Raw genomic sequence first — 16,813 nt, 5'->3', positions numbered from 1 at the left:
GACATTACTCCCTGCGTATCTGCTCTCAATGGACACAAGAGAGCAAGGGGAAAGGTTTCACAGGTAGAGATCTATCTGGCTTGCAGTTAAATACTTCAGCCTCTAGGATAGTGGTTCTTCACTTTCCATGGGTTGCATCACTGATGAAAACAACGGATTTTCCTTGAAAGGTCTACAGACACACCCATGCAAAAAATTAGTTTCAGGGAGATCATGAATCCCCTGAAGTCCATTTGAAAACTCCCTAGTGATCCATGGATCCGATGGTAATTTCCTTTGCTCTAAAGAAAAATGTATTTTTTAGAACACTTCCCCTACCCCCAGAATATTGCTTCAATTTTCCAAATTAGTTCAATCATATAAATGAAACAAGAGACCTTTAGCTCTATTGTACATTTCAGGTACTGTGTTCAGCATATGGCAGTGTGTTTCTTTTAAGTTTGCACCTCTGAATTTAAACAGCTGAGTGCTTTTAATAATTGCAGAGTATTGATTGAGGGAGAGCAGACCTCTTGGAGATGTGGTACAGGAGTCTGCCTTTAAACAATTGCACACACCATCCCTCCCCAAGTTGTTTTTAGAATTACCAAACTTTGAGAGTCACTGGCTTGCCTCCTGGAGGTGGGGTGCAGACTGGCCCTTCATGGTACTGCCTCATCAATGTCTTAACCTTGTATCAGGTGCTGCCTCACTCATAGTACTCTTTGAGGTGACAGTGGAGCCCTTGAGTTCACATATTCCACTGGGATTCTGGGTTAATTCATTGCTATTGAAAGAGGAAGAAGAGTCCCCAAAGTTGTTTGTACACAGGACAAATATTTGAATAACTCGAGAGATGAAATGAATGCACTACAGAAAAACAAAACAACCATTCAACCAACAACCCCCAACTTTTGTTCCCACATTTCTGTTTTCAAGAAGCAGATAATGCTAAAACTCAATTTCCAGTGGCTCATCCATGACCTCCAGGTTGAAATACTGATAACTATGTTTGCCAAGTGCTAGGTGTGCATGCTCGTTTAATTCCCACAGCAACTCTGTCTGTCAGTACCATTACTCTTTAATTTGATAGCTGAGTGCCCTGCTCTAGGCAACACAGGCTGTCCAGTGACTCTCCCACCCTCAAGTGTGGCCCTAGGGTCCACACATGTACCCACCATCAGTTCCCAGACATGTATCATCTGCTCCTTTCACATGGGCCCTCTTCACTGGCCTTGGTGCCAGTGGCAAGCCTTTGTCCATACTGGTCCCCTTGTTCAGAGGTCTCACTTTCCTACTCCTCTGCTGATGTACTTCCCACTGGTTACACGAAGCCTCTTTTTAACCCACAGCATCTTAGGAGAATATCTGCCTGACTTACTTTCACCAGAAACTCATGCAATAGCTTCCAGCTTACTTTCTGTTTTGAGTGTAGATCCTTTCTTCCTAGCTGAGTTGTAAGCTGTCACTTATAGCTTCTTTAGGGCTTATATATAATAACAGTTTATATTTGTCTATCTCTTTATCATTTACAACATGCATTAGTATTTTTTAAAAACGTTAGGGATGAGGAGATAAAACGGATGGCAGTGAAGAAGTTCATTTTGTCAGATCACCCCCAAGAGAGATGAAACTGAGTCAGAACATCAGAGCCTCGGAAGTTGATGTGTGATTGACTGATGGGGAGGCAGGTCCGGGTGCCCTGAAGGGCCCTGCTGTGCTCAGAAGGCAGTTGTCTCGGATGCTTGAATTGACTCACTTAGTGATTTGGGAAGGGACCAGAGAAGCCCCCTGGCAGGCATGGGACCTTCTTCCTCTAATTCAGTATTTTACCAAAAGTTTGCCTACCACTACCTTCTCAGAACATTCAGCCACGTAATGGGAGATGCAGAGAGGTTAAGGGGTTTGGTCCAAATTATCACACTTAGAAGGTTGCAGAGCTGGGTTTGAAAACAAGTTTACTTGACATTAATGACTAAACTTTTCCCACTCTACCAGAGTCATGGAATGCTTGGTAAAAATGCAGATTTCTGGTCTACCCAGGAATCCACATTTTCACTAAGCATCCTTACTAATTCCAAATAGCTGTCCATGGCTCACACTCACACTCTGAGAAGTTCTTTTCTGCTCCAAGTTGCCTCTCAAACATGGTTACTGATATGTCTAATGTCCTCTCCAGTTTTTAAAGGGCTGGGGCAGAAGTTTTATCTCTAGTATAATGTGGCCGTTGGTCTATAATCTAGATGATCTCCTGGAGCCTTCCATCTCACAGGACTACGTGAGGGTTGTGTGAACTCTGGTCCCGGGGAAAGAGTAGGTGGCGGAACGTGCAGACACCACTCTTCTGCCCCCTCAAGCGGGGAGTTCCCACTCCAAGGACGTGCTGGCTAAATCTTGCCTGAGACTTCTGGGCCTCGTGTTCCTGCTGCTGACGGCAGAGGAGGAGGCATGCATTGACCTCAGAACCAGAAGATAAGTGCCTGTGGGAAAGCCCCGATCTAGGCAGGAAACTCATAGGCCCAGGGGTTAGGTGAACACACTTTGAGGAGCAGTGCTGCCAGCAGCGGGCTCTGGGTGGAGAGGGCATTGGGCTGCTGGCAGTCTGGAGATTGCTTTCTGGTGTAGACCCAGCTGCTTACCTGCTAAGTGAATCTGAGCAGGTTGCTGTGCCTCAGTTTCTTGGTAACATGAAGGAATTGAACCAGTTTCACAAGATGATCTTTGGAAGCCCAGGATTTTGCAGAGGAGTCCTGGGGGTCTCTGTAGAGTGAATGGTGATAGGAAGAGTGGGGGGCTTGGGGATACCCAACTGTGTTTCAGTTCTAGCCTCTCAGCATTTGCCTAGTTCATTCGGGTTCCATTTTATTTTCTTTAGATATATGTGTTCCAGTTTCAAAAAGTAACTGAAAAACGCTGGATGAGATCAACTTTAGGTACTCTTACATTAAACGAATTGGTTTCTGTGATTGATCTTTGTAGTTCTTCAAAATAACCACATTAAAAAAAAATGGAATCTTTTTCGAGATCTGTGATAAGATTTATGGTTTTGCCACAAGTCAGAATAAGGCTTTAAGTCCCTGGGTTTAGTGTTTGTGGAATGACTGGAGCAAACTTTTGGTCATTCAGCTGAATTTAGATGCAAATAAGCACACTGTAAGCATTTAATTCATTGGTTCTACTTCTCTGCAGCTAAGAACCCCAAGGACAGGTGAGGGTTGAATAATAAATATTAGATCTTACCAGGTCCAATATTTAATTTAAATAAACACAGCTGAGCAAACAGAACTTTAAGCAAGGGCTCTATTTACATAGCCATTTCCTTAGTTGATTATGTGCCAAACAAATTCAGCAGCTTTTTGATTTTTTTCCCCCTCTGATCTTAATTGTGACCTGTTTGACTAAGTTGATGGAACTGATTGAAAAGTCTAGACATGAAAAACTGAGGAAACTTTTTGTAAAGGCCGTTTTTTAGTTGAGCATTTCATTATTTAGTGGGGGTAAAGCAGAAGACTTAAAGAACTCCTGGAAATTAAAAAACAAAAGGATTTGTGCATGTTAATATTCTTTACATCCTTAATTCCACTTATGAAAAGGCAGAAATCATTTTGGGGCTGTTATCCTGATATAACCTGGGTGCTGTATCTCTTGTGCCTCAGCATCCAGAGGCATTACTGTGGGGTTTTCCTGGGATGCAGCTGAGCTGGATAGGTGCAAGTTCTCAGGTAAAAGCACTGATGCCATTTAATTAATTAGCAGAGCATCTGGACAGGGTCTCCATATAATCTACTGTCTTGGGAGACACTTATGTTTTTCAGATGCTTTTCATATGATCATTTTATTAATAATAATGCAAGCTGCTCTAACTGATAAACCCCCAAACCTTAGTGGCTTAACACAATTGTTCACTCATGAAAAGTCCAAAATGGGTTTAGCTTATTGCCTTCTGGGCAGTGATTCATTGTCCCTGGCTCCGGCTCCTGTGTGGATGAGGCACATTGGCCTCTTAACGTTATTGGCCCAGAAGTGACACTCATCAAGTTCCATTGGTGAGACCTAGTCATATGACCCTACTAAGATAAAAATGATGAGGAAGATTGTCCTGGCTTGGCAGCCACTGCCCCCCAAAAAACTATATTATGCAAGAAAAGCATAAATCTTTTGTTGGCAGCTAGTTATCTTTGCCACAACTAGCAACAATAAACCTTTGGTGGTTTGATGATTAGCAACTAAACATGCACTTTTTGCTGCTTAGGACCCAAATAGTTAGCTTGATGGCATTGTCTACTTCAGTCAAAAGTGGAGAGAAATGTCTATGGAAATGCTGTATTTTGAGGCTTGCAGAACTGTCCACTCCATCCAACATGGATGAAGGCAAAATTTTTTTCTGAGCATGACAGGAGAACATGCACAAGGAAAGGCTAGCCTTTCATGTGGGTCCAGAGAAATTCTTCCTTTCCCTGAACCTCCGTTTTCTGTAAGAATTTGCATTAGGTCATCTCTAAGACCAATATTCTGGTCATTTGAGTTTCATTTCTTATGTTATTAAAATCACTGAAATGAACACATCTATCCTTGGTATGAATAAAGAGTTGCTATTCTTCAGGAAAGGCCTAGGTAAAAGGGTTCTAGAAACTAAGAAATGGGGAGCTAAAGGTTTGCTTTTCTGAATAGAATGAATCTTGGCTATGTTTCTAAATATGCAAATGTAAAAATGTATTCTTTAAACACAACGTCAATGCTAGGACAAACACATGAAAGCAGATGGTTAAACACCATGCTTTTTGAGTTTTAGTTCCAAAAAACCTACCCATGCAATTTTTAAATAAGAATTGGCTTACTAAATTTCAACAAATATGAACTTGAAGAATTGCTATTTGAATTTTAGTTTCACAGATCGAATTTTTCTGACGGTGAATTTTCTCTCCTACTACTTCATAAATTGCTGGATTTTTAGATGGTAATTTTTGCAAAGGTACCAGGACGGTGAGTTTTCCCACTGAAGCTCTGCTGATAATGGGGTTTGAACTTATGCCTGTGGGGCAGGGCAGTTGCTTATTCATTGTCACCAGCTCGTCTTCAAAAAAAGTCTCCCCCAGCTTATTTCCTCACTGTTCAGAGGACTTTAAAGGCAGAAAAGCATTTATGTTTTGGTGCTGAAGCGTCCACTTGATGCAGGAGAAAACAAGAGAGAAAACTTGGCAAAAGCCGCTGCCTGCAGTTATTTATGTGTGGGAAGAGACTTGGTTTCCTCTGTAGAAGAGAGAGGAATAGGGGGTGCCTCACTCAGAGCTGCAGGTAACAGACAAGCAGATGGATCTTGGGCAGCAGTTTTCCTGTCTGCACTAGGCATAGCTTTATTGTGTCCATTTTATCTATTATTTATTATCTTTTATTTACAGAAGCCCTTTCCCGCTCCTGTATTTCTAAAGGAACAATTTTGACCTTTGAATACTCCCTGACCTTTTAATTCAAACGAAGGCATGGAGCAGACAATCAGCAGAGGGCCTGGAGGTGGGCTCAGCTGGGCTGGCTCGGGGGGCTGATGGTTTTTTTTCAGCTTAGGCTCTTCAGACCTCAATTGTCTCATCTGTAAGATGGATCATTGTGAGGATTAAATAAGATAGTTCATGAAAAGCATTTGGCACATAATGACCCCATCCATCCATCCATCCATCTATCCATCCATCCATCCATCCATCGTCCATCTACCTTCCTATCTATCCTGTCCTCTCTCTGTGTATATATTGATATTTATATATTTAAATGTAAAATATTTATCACATATATATAGATGGGGTAGGGAGAAAGAGGTAGGGGGAGAGGTGCTCCAATTCTTTGGGGATAACTTTGACTAATTTTTTTGGTTGTGAACTATTTCAGGCATATAAAAATGTATAATAATTCAGCAACCACACACATTCACCATCTAGCTGAAGAAATAAAACCATATATGACGGAATTGCTGACCCCTGAATACCTTTTTCTAATTGCCTTCCCTTTCTTTCCTTACTCCTTTTGCCCTTGCCAGAAGTTATGACCCACTTGATTGAGTTTTCACCACTCCTGTATGTGTTTTTATTCTGATTGTCCCTGTATCCACAAACTTACAGAATTGTTTTGTGTGCATTTAACCTTTGGATTAATGATATAATACTGTATGGGTCATACTGCAATTTGCTTTCAATGTCTCATTTTATGTTTTTGTGATTTACGTGTTGATACTTATAGCTCTAGTTGATTCATTTTAACTGCTGTGTGGTATTCCATGTGTTTTCGTTTTTCCTTTCCTTTCCTTTTCTTTTCTTTTTTTTTTCTACTTCAACCTTCTCTTGCTCTGCTGTACTCTACTTTTCTTCTCTCAAATCTCTCCCCTCAGACTCTACCCAATGAGAAGCTGCCTTTGCAAAGAAGGGCAGGAAAAACCACTCCAATTTCTTGTTCTCCCTTCCTTCAGACCCTTGGTTTATTGCTGACCTCTGAGAGCACTCTGTTTTGATCTCCATGACAGATATGTAGCATTGTAATGTAGCTTAAAAACTATCATTAACTTGTCAGATCTAAAAATATACTACTAAATAACATGTATGAAAGCTATTCTCATCCCTGGAGTAGGCGGGAATCAGGAGAATGCTGCATGGTAATAACAAACAATGATCAAACAGCCATGTCAAACTGCCCTCCATTGCTAGGACAAACTCTTATCAAAGTTAAATCAAGGTGTTTTTGTTTTTCTTTTGCTCTTGCTTCTCTTTGCTCTAAATAAGGAATCTATTAATAGATGAGCAGTCATTCACATGTTTTTCCATTATTATCTTTAAAAAATATAGTTGGATACATATTAAAATAAGTCATCAATCAAAAGAACATAATTAATATTCATGAAGATGAATTAATATTCATCTGCCAATCTGAGACCTAGAACCTCGTCTACCTCTAGGCCGCACTGCGTGACAGCATAGAGTCAAGGGCGTTGCTTGAGGCATTTCTTAGACTAGCCTAGGACATATGCACTTTGATGATGTGAAGCACCACAGAGCACGTGTGTATGTGTGTGGGGCAAGTCATGCTTTTTTGGTCCCTGAAATCATATTTGCAGGAGGATGGGTGTGAGCCTAGTTAATGACCTCTGGACTTTTATATCTGTGAAGATGAGGCTGGGTAATTGTTTAATTCATTAATTTCCTCTCTCTGGGCCTGAATTTTCTTGTCTGTAAACTAAAAGGACTGCATTAGATGATCTCCAAGTTTCCTTCCATTTGTTGAGTGAAACTTATGTTCCATTAGGTCTCCATGGCTCCACTAAAGTAGCAAAAACACTGCACTCAGCTGCCAGGGGACTGAAAGTGTCACCTGACAGTCTGTGCCCAGTTATAAAAGGTCCTTCATTGGGTGCCCTGTGAGGGATGAAAGAATTACAGTGTTTCCCCTGAGCATTTCAGTGGCTTATGTCTTTCTTCCCTGAGAATGAAGCAAAAGCTCTGGGAGCTGGACCCCATCCAAACCTCAAACCAGTCCAAGTCACTTGTTGTCTTTGAACTCAATTTTCCTTTTATTTTGTTTTTGTTTTTCCAGTGTCTAGTTACTGAGTCAGGATTATGGTCCTTTTTATACCATAAGTATGTTTTAGAAGAGAAATAAGAGTTTTTTGGGGGCTGGGGTGGGCAGGGAATGAATCCTGACTTCTAATACCTGTTGGCCCAAAATGTTGAAGGAGGAGGAGAATATTCTAAGATCATCACGGGGGTGGGCAGAGGTGGGGAAGTACTTAATAATGGTCATAGGTTACTGGGCTGCAGCCTTGGGCTTATATAAGAAGACATTTCAGACAATTCCAGCCATCTTGTGATGGGGCTCTTTGTCCAGTAAGATGTACAGATTAGCGACTAATTGATTAGGTCAATGCATATTCATTCTGCTGTCTCTAAGTCAGCTTTGGGCTGGCTCTTTGGAGGAATCAAACATGAGTAAGATGTCATCCCCACACTCAGGAGCATACAACCTGATAGACAGGTAGCATGTTCTGCTTCACAAAACAGTTAGCTTCCCATCTTCAGAGCCGTAACTAAATAATAAGCAAAACACTTAAGAGAACAGAGGAGGGAGGAGGCATCTCCTCAGCCTGAGGGGATAGAGAAAGTGGTTGTGGGTGGTGGCAAAAGGTCCAGGCACTTGAATTAGGCCTGGAAGGTAGGAAGGACTTTAACAGATGAAGACACGGGGTGGGTTGGAGCAGGGACACTGACAGCATTCCAGACTGAATAGTTTTGTTTTATTTTTTTCCTGGGGGTGGGGTGGGGGTGGGAAACAGGGAGATGGCAGATCAGAGGAACTTCAGGATTTAAGAGCTTTCTGTGCAATATGGGGTGGATCATATCAGAATTCTGCTGGCCGCTTATGCCCAAAGGGAGCATGCCATTTCTTCTTCAAATGGGTGTAGACTTCCAGCTTCTGTGTTCTCCCAGGCTGCAAACTTCTGTGTTTCCTTTGACCTTCTTCCTGTCTTCCCACATCTTCTGGGGTGCTCTAATGTGCACCTCAAGGTAGGTTTATAGACATTTTCTCCCATTCCTCCACCATACCACCCAGCCCCAGGTATACATTGGGGTTTGGGTAGTTCACGAGGGCCTCCCTGAGTGGCTGAGTAATTTGGAGAACAAGTTCTTATGATACAGGCAGCAGGCCTACAAAGTGCTGATGAGGTCTGAGAGCAGAGGGAGAGTGGTGCACCACCTCAAGCCAAGCGCAGCCTGCCCCTTAACTGCTCAAGGTTGGAGTTTATCCTCAGTTCCCCCCAGCCCCTTGATTCAGCATTCACATGACGTGATGCTTTTCACTGCTCTTCACAGGGGCTTCAGCTTTTCTGAGACATTGGCAATGGCCCTGGGGTGGGAAAGTATGACATGGAGTCTAGGCATCCAGATCCTGGTCCTTGAGTTTCTCCTCCTGAGGTCCACTCATCCCTTCTAAGCCCTTTGAGTACTCTTCCAGGATTGTTTTCCAATCCCTTCTCCCATCCATTCCTTGCTGATCTGGGCCACACCCCTTACCACCCATGACTGAATATTAAAGGCAGTTCAGCACTTGCCAGTTCCAGAATGGCCCCTGGCCCATTCAAACTAGTTTTCCTACCTGCCCATAACCCAGAACATTTTCACTAGACAGGTGAGAAACTAAAGATGCCAGAGTATGGGCAACCCATCCAATCTCACCTCTGCCAGGAACAGGTGTCCAGTCCCTATCCCTCCGCTGTACTCTGGGGCAGTCACTGTCCTCCAGCTCCTTCTCCTCAATTCTGTCCTGTCAGTCAGCCTAGATTCCACGCCCAAGCCTGGGAGCCCCCTTTCCCTTCTCTGCAGATGCTTCCCTTACCCTTGCTTGCATTGAGCCCACACTCTGGTTGGCAAGCTGTCCCCCCATGCTGTGGCTTCTGTCCTCCTAGTACTTGCTGACATGTAGCCAGCTTGTCCCTGAACATGCCTCATGTGCTGTGCTTCCTTGGGGCTTCTCTGGCCTTCTCCTGGATTACATCATTCGACCTCACTAAACTCCTTGCCATTACTTAAGCTCAGGCACACATGCTACCTCCTCCATGAGATGTTGCCTGATCCACCCTGGCTGATGAACTGTTTCCTTCTGAACCTCCTGGACACCTGGTTTCTTTCTCACCAGTGGCCCTTGGAACTAATAGCTCTGCTTGCTTGTCCCTGCCTTAGTTTTTAGTTTTTTAAAAAAAGATATATTTATTTACTTATCTCTCCCCCCCCCCCGCCCCGCCCCGCACCTCCCCATTGTCTGCTTTTTGTGTGTCCATTTGCTGTGTGTTCTTCTGTGTCTGCTTGTATTCTCATTAGGTGACTCTGGGAACTGATCTGGGACCTTCCGGAGTAGGAGAGAATTGATCATTCCCTTGTGCCACCTCAGCTCCCTGTTCTGCTACGTCTCTTATTGTCTCTCCTCTGTGTCTCTTATTGCATCATCTTGCTGTGCCGGGTCTCTATGTCGGCCAGCACTCCTGCGAGAGGTAGCACTTCCACGTGGGGCGGCACTCCCGTGTGGGCTGGCACTCTGCGTGGGCCAGCTCACCATATGGGCCAGCTTACCTTTACGAGGAGGCCCTGGGCATCGAACCCTAGACTTCTTATATGGTAAATGGGAGCCCAACTGCTTGAGCCACATCTGTTTCCCTCCCTACCTTATTTTCGTACTTGATTCTTAGCATCTTGTGGCCAGAGACTGCTCCTTCTCTCTGGACTCCCTTTCACCAGTGAAGAGCCCCTTTGGGGGTACAGTGTCCTTTGCCCAGAGAGGATGCTTAATATTTGTTGTTAAATAGAATTGTGTGAGGTAGGTGGGGTGATGGGCAAAAAAGAATTGGGGGTAGATTTTGAGGGTTCTGTTAGTGAATCTAGTTTCTACATCTGCGCCTACGAGCTTCACTGAGACAAGGAGAGAAGCTTGGAGGGGCAGCAATGTCTCCTTGATGCCACCACAACTCTAAACAGGCAATGTAAATATGAATTGGAACTGATGAAGGAATCTTCCTCCCATCGGTAAGTGAGACTGAAAACCAAAGTGAAGAAATGACTTATTTTTATGTTACTGATTTGTATTTCTTTGAGACCGTTATCCATTTGCACTCTTCATTTTGTTAACTCCACCAAGAACTTAGTTTGCACCACCTGTGTGCATAGCCTGTTGATCTCCTTCTTTCATGAGTGTACAGAAAGGAGGGAGGTACAGTGGAAACCTCCAGGTTTTGGGGTTCACAGGCACAGAGCTCACACTTTGTTATATTTGCCTCCAGGTCCTGACTTCTTCATTCATGGCTGGCCAATGGCACCTGAGGACATAATCTTGAGGATTACTTTGTACCTTCCTTTGAAGCAACACAGTCAGTACTACTAGCTGTATGACCACTGGCAAGTTCCTTAATGTCTCTGTGTTCCCCTTTCTTCATTTGTCAAATGGATGGAATAATAAACTCCCATGGGAATGTTTAGAGGAATGAGATAACAACAATGATAACAGTAGTAGCCAATATTTATTGAGTACTTATGTACCAGGCACTGTACTAGGTTTTTACATGCATTAGCTCTTCTCTTCCTTGTGACAAGCCTATGTGGTAGATAATATTATTATCATCTCTACTTCATAGAGAAATGGAGGCACAGAAAAGTTGAGGAACTTGATCCAGGTGACATAGGTAGCAAATGGTAGAACCACGATTTGAAACCAGGCTGTCTGGCTACCAAAGCCCAAGCTCTGAACACAATGCTATACTGCAAAGAAAATGCTTGGTAGAGGTGATACTAGTGAAAATAGCAGAGTTAGGATGCCCAAAATTCTCTCTTTACTAAAGCAAAAAGAAAACTGGCACAAATGGTCAGAACCAACTTTTTCAGAAATCTGGAAATTAACCAAAGGCTTGCAACAATTTGGGGAGTGCTTACTCAGGAAAAATGAATGAATCTCAGTAAGGACAGTGACATTTATGTAATTTTTAACTTGCTCTCTACCCATCTCCCCTCTCTGAAAATGAACAGTCCAAAATTGGAAGCTTAGTAGCCACCAGAGGGGGCAGAATGGGGTTGAGACTTCTTCAAAACCTCATTCCCAGATAAATTTCATTATTTGATCTTTTTTCATGGTTCTCTAGAATACTTGTAAGGATATCTTTATTTGACCTGACTTGGACCTTTCCCAGCAAGAAAAGACATTTTCCTGGGGCATTTGTTGAAAATAATTAGAGGTAATTGATTAACTTTGTAGATTCTTGAGGTGGTGGATAACAGTTGGGCCAAACAATAGTTTTAGAAAGAAAACAAAAACAAAAGCTTAAAGGAAAAGCTTAGGAATGAGCTGCCCATAGAGGTTTTTACAACATTGACATTTCTGGTAATTTAGAAAGCTGCTTGCATGCACAGAGCTATGACTGAATTCAAGGAAGAGCTAAGAAGGCCCTAAGCCTTCACTTCTATCTGACTTTGAGGCTCTGCACAAGCAGGAAGTGAAGACTAGGGCAGAATTGTAAACTTCCTGGCTGAGTGTTGAATGTATGTCCAAAATGCACACAGAATCCCTCAATAAAGAGTAGAAAATTTTTGGTTCCAGATATTAAGCAAAATCTGACTAATTGTTACCTGACCACTAAGCTATTAAGGCAGAGACTTCAGTGGCCGTGTATGACAAAAATGCAAACTATAAAGAACTAGTTCAGAAAAGTCATAAAGAAATTACAATAAGCAGTAGAAATAAAAAATCCTGAGATGGGGGTGGGAAGTGAAAATCTTATCCCTAGAGTTGCCATATTACATGTTTAAAAAAAAAATTATTAGGGAAGCAGACTTGGCCCAGTGGATAGGGCATCCATCTACCACATGGGAGGTCCGTGGTTCAAACCCTGGGCCTCCTTGACCCATGTGGAGCTGGCCCACGCACAGTGCTGATGTGTGCAAGGAGTGCCGTGCCATGCAGGGGTGCCCCCGCATAGGGGAGCCCCACGTGCAAGGAGTGCACCCCATAAGGAGAGCCACCCAGCACGAAAGAAAGTTCAGCCTGCCCAGGAATGGTGCCACACACATGGAGAGCTGACGCAGCAAGATGATGCAACAACAACAACAAAAAGAGACACAAGATTCCTGTGCTGCTGACAACAACAGAAATGGACAAAAGAAGAACGTGCAGCAAATGGACATGGAGAATAGACAATGAGGGTGGGGAGGGATGGGAAGGGGAGAGAAATAAAAAATAATAATAATAATTGTAAAAAAAATTATTAGACATACGAAGAAACAAGTAAGTATAGCTCATATGCAGGAAAAAAGCAATCAATAGAAGCTGTCCCTGAGAAAGCCTGAACTTTGGACTTGCTAGACAACAATTTTAAATAAGCTATATGTTCAAAGACTTAAAGAGAAACCATGTCTAAAAAAACTAAAGGAAATTATTGAGTTATGTCTTATCAAATACAGAACATCAATAAAGAGATAGACATAAAAGAAACACAATAGAAATTTGGAGTTGAAAAATAGGTGAACTGAAATGAAAAATCACTGGAGGGTCTTGACAGCAGACTTAAGCATACAGAAGAAAGAATCAGTGAACTTGTAGATATGTCAATTGAGATGATCTAGTCTGAGGGACAGGAAAAGCAAAGAAACAATGCCTCAGAGACCTATGGGACACCATCCAAATTATCAACATAACCGGTGTTCCCTAGGGAGAGGAAAGAGAAAAGGGGGCAGAGAGAATATTTAAGTAAATAATGTCTCCAGAATTCTCAAATTTGATGAGAAACTTTAATCTACACATCTAAGAAGATCAATGAACTCTAAGTGGGATAAACCCAGAGAGATACATACTTAGATACATCATAATCAAAGACAGAGAATATTAAAGCAGCAAGATAGGAGTGGCTCATCACATAAAAGAAGTCCTCAATAAAATTAACAGCTGATTTCTCATAAGAAACCATATAGCCCAGAAGGTAACAGGATGAAAATTCAAATTACTGAATGAAAACAAAACAAAAAAAACATAAACTATTAGCCAAGAATTCTATATGTGGCTAAACCATTCTTTAAAAATGAAGGAGAGAGGACAACCAGCAAGATGATGGCAGAGTAAGGAGCTCCTAGAGTCAGCTTCTGCTACAGGGCAGCTAGTAAACACCCAGAGCTACCGGGAATTATCTGAAGCACCTGTTTGGGAGCTCCAGGAGACCAGAAGAGCATCTTGCAACATACTTGAAGGAATGGAAGGAGGAGACTGCCCATCTGCAGAGAAGATTCATAAGTAGAGTGCTCCATGCCATGGAGGCTGGTGCCCATCCTCCACTGGAGGCATAAGCCACCTCAGGAACTGTTCCATGGTTGGAATTGAGAGCTCCACTTCCCAAAAATGGGGAAAGAAGAGATGGTTGGGCAGCAACTTCAGCTATTAATGAGTAAATTCAGCAGGTTAAACTATAATCCTAAGACCAGCTAAAGTTTGAGCCTGTCCAAGTCAGAAAGAGGCCAGTAGCCACCATCTTAACTCCATGCCTGGCATGAGGGGAAGCAGGGTGGACTGAAAATCACAGTGCTGGTAGGGACCGTCTTCTTTCCATCCAGATCGGATTGCAGCTCTAGCCTAGGCCCCAGTCCCACCTCTGACAGGGAGAAAGCTGAGAGGATCAGAGTGAGCCTCTCTGGGAAGTTACTGGCCAAGATGTGAAGGCTGGTGATCATCCTACTTTGGCAGCACAGGTCACCCCAGGAGCTATTCTGTGACAGTGTGAGTTCTTCAAACATATCTCCTTAATAATTTCAGTGATAAGGCTAGAGATTAAGGATATTAAGAAGACACTGCATAAGCACAAAGAAAAACTTGAAAGCATACTTAGAAAAATAGCAGATCTTATGGGAATGAAAGGTGCAATAAATGAAATTTAAAAAACATTAGAATCATATAATAGTAGATTTGAGGAGGCAGAAGAAAGAATTGGTGAGCTTGAAGAAATGCCCTCTGAAAGTGAACATACAGAAGAACAGATGAAGAAAAGAATGGAAAAATTTGAACAAGGCTTCAGGGAACTAAATGACAGCAAAAGGTGTGCAAACATAAATGTCATGGGTGTCCCAGAAGGAGAAGAGAAGGGAAAAGGGGCAGAAGGAATATTTGAAGAAATAATGGTAGAAAATTTCCCAAAACTACTGAAGGACCTAGATATCCATGTCCAAGAAGCACAGCATACTCCCATCCAAAAAATCTGAATAGACTAACCCCAACACACATACTCATCAAAATGTCAAATGCAGGGAAACGGACTTTGGCCCAGTGGTTAGGGCGTCCGTCTACCACATGGGAGGTCCGCGGTTCAAGCCCCGGGCCTCCTTGACCCGTGTGGAGCTGGCCCATGCGCAGTGCTGATGCGCGCAAGGAGTGCTGTGCCACGCAAGGGTGTCCCCCGCGTAGGGGAGCCCCATGCGCAAGGAGTGCACCCGTAAGGAGAGCCACCCAGCGCGCAGGAGGGAGCAGCCTGCCGAGGAATGGCGCCGCCCACACTTCCCATGCCGCTGACGACAACAGAAGCGGACAAAGAAACAAGACGCAGCAAAAAGACACAGAAAACAGACAACCGGGGGAGGGGAATTAAATAAATAAATAAAAATAAATCTTAAAAAAAAAAAATGTCAAATGCAAAAGACAAAGAGAGAATTCTGAGAACAGCAAGAGAAAAGCAATGCATAACATAGAAGGGATACCCAATAAGATTAAGTGCTGATTTCTCACCAGAAACTATGGAGGCAAGAAGACAGTGGTCTGATTTAAGATACTACAAGAGAAACACTTCCAGCCAAGAATCTTATATCCAGCAAGACTGTCTTTCCTCCGAAAATGAGGGTGAAATTAGAATATTCACAGATAAACAGAAACTGAGAGAATTTCTAACCAAGAGGTCAGAGTTTCAGGAAATTCTAAAGGATGTTCCAGAGCCTGAAAAGAAAAGACAGGAGAGAGAGGCCTGGGAGAGAGTCTAGAAATGAAGATTATGTCAATAAAAGTAACTAAAAGTGATAACAGTGGTAAAAATAAAATATGACAGATAAAACTCAAATAGTCAGGAATAAATTTAACCAATGATGTAAAGCACCTGTATTCAGAAATCTTCAACTCAATGTTAAAAGAAATTTGAAAAAGCCCTAAATAACTGGAAGAACATTCCATGCTCATGGATTTGAAGACTAAATATCATTAAGATGTCAATTCTACTTAAATTGATATACAAATTCAATGCAATCCCAATAAAAATTCTACCAGCATTTAAAAAAAAATTGAAAACATGGTTGTCAAATTTATTTGGAAGGGTAAGGAGTCCTAAACAACCAGAAACACCATAAAAAGGAAGAGCAAACCCTCATTTCCAAACTTTAAATCATATTACTTAGCTATTGTGGTAAAAACAGCATGGTACTGGCATAAAGACAGACACATAGACCAGTGGAACCAAACTGATGGTTCAGAAACAGGCTCTCACATGTTCAGTCAAGTGATTTTTGGCTAGTCTGCCAAACCCACATAGCTTGGGCAGAACAATCCATTCAACAAATAGTGCTGAAAGAATTGGATATCCATATCTGAAAGAAGGAAAGAGGATTCCTAACTCACACCTTATCCAAAAATTGACTGAGAATGGATTAAAAAACCTAAAAATAAAAGCAAAAACCATAAAGCTTTTAGAAGAAATTGTAGGAAAATATCTTCAAGACCTGATGGTAAGAGGTGGATTCTTAAGGGAGATAAGAGGAGGACTGAGATGTACTACTGATGTTTAATGTATGTAGGCATTTTAATTAACTTTACTGTAGAAGTGTGGAAATGTATAGAGTGGATGGCAACAAATAGTAATTAATAGCTATTTATAAATGGGGATATGGCTAAAAATGATAGTGTAGGTATGTAAACGCCAATTGACAGAATGGTAGAGAATAATTTAGGAATTAAATAGCACAGTAAACCAAGAGGTGGATGAGAATTGTGGTTGATGGTACAGATACAAGAGTGTCCTTTGTGAGCTAGAGCAAACGTGTATTACTACTGCAGTGTGGTGGGAATGTGGAGAAGCATGGGAAAAATACAACAGAGTGGCCTATAGATTGTGGTTAACAGTAATAATATAATATTCTTGCATCTATGCTAAAGATGTACTGTGTTGATAATGGGGCAGTATGTAAAATGTGAGCCAAATGTACACTGTAGACATGGTAACAATCAGCTGATATTATCTTATTTGTAACAAATATTCCACCACAGTGTGGTGTATTGATAGAGGGGTGTTGTTTGGGAGTTCTGT

The 16,813-nt window shown here is 42.2% G+C and overlaps 1 protein-coding gene across 3 annotated transcripts in view; it reads left to right on the top strand.

Annotated features, from left to right (window-relative positions):
• Window positions 1-16,813, top strand: part of KCNE4 (potassium voltage-gated channel subfamily E regulatory subunit 4) — a 90,019-nt gene that overhangs the window by 60,264 nt on the left and 12,942 nt on the right. Inside the window, exon 4 of one of the 3 annotated variants that reach the window (XM_071216102.1) lies at window positions 10,784-10,898. The exons of the other annotated variants lie outside the window; for them this stretch is intronic. The gene's annotated coding sequence lies outside the window, so the exon portion shown is untranslated. The remainder of the gene's footprint in view (window positions 1-10,783; window positions 10,899-16,813) is intronic. 3 annotated transcript variants of the gene reach the window in all.

The sequence above is a fragment of the Dasypus novemcinctus genome, chromosome 7, assembly GCF_030445035.2.
Source record: "Dasypus novemcinctus isolate mDasNov1 chromosome 7, mDasNov1.1.hap2, whole genome shotgun sequence".
NCBI classification, from domain to species: Eukaryota; Metazoa; Chordata; class Mammalia; order Cingulata; family Dasypodidae; genus Dasypus; species Dasypus novemcinctus.
The sequence above is the reverse complement of the archived record's forward strand: the minus strand, read 5'-3'. Positions and strand labels throughout refer to the sequence as shown.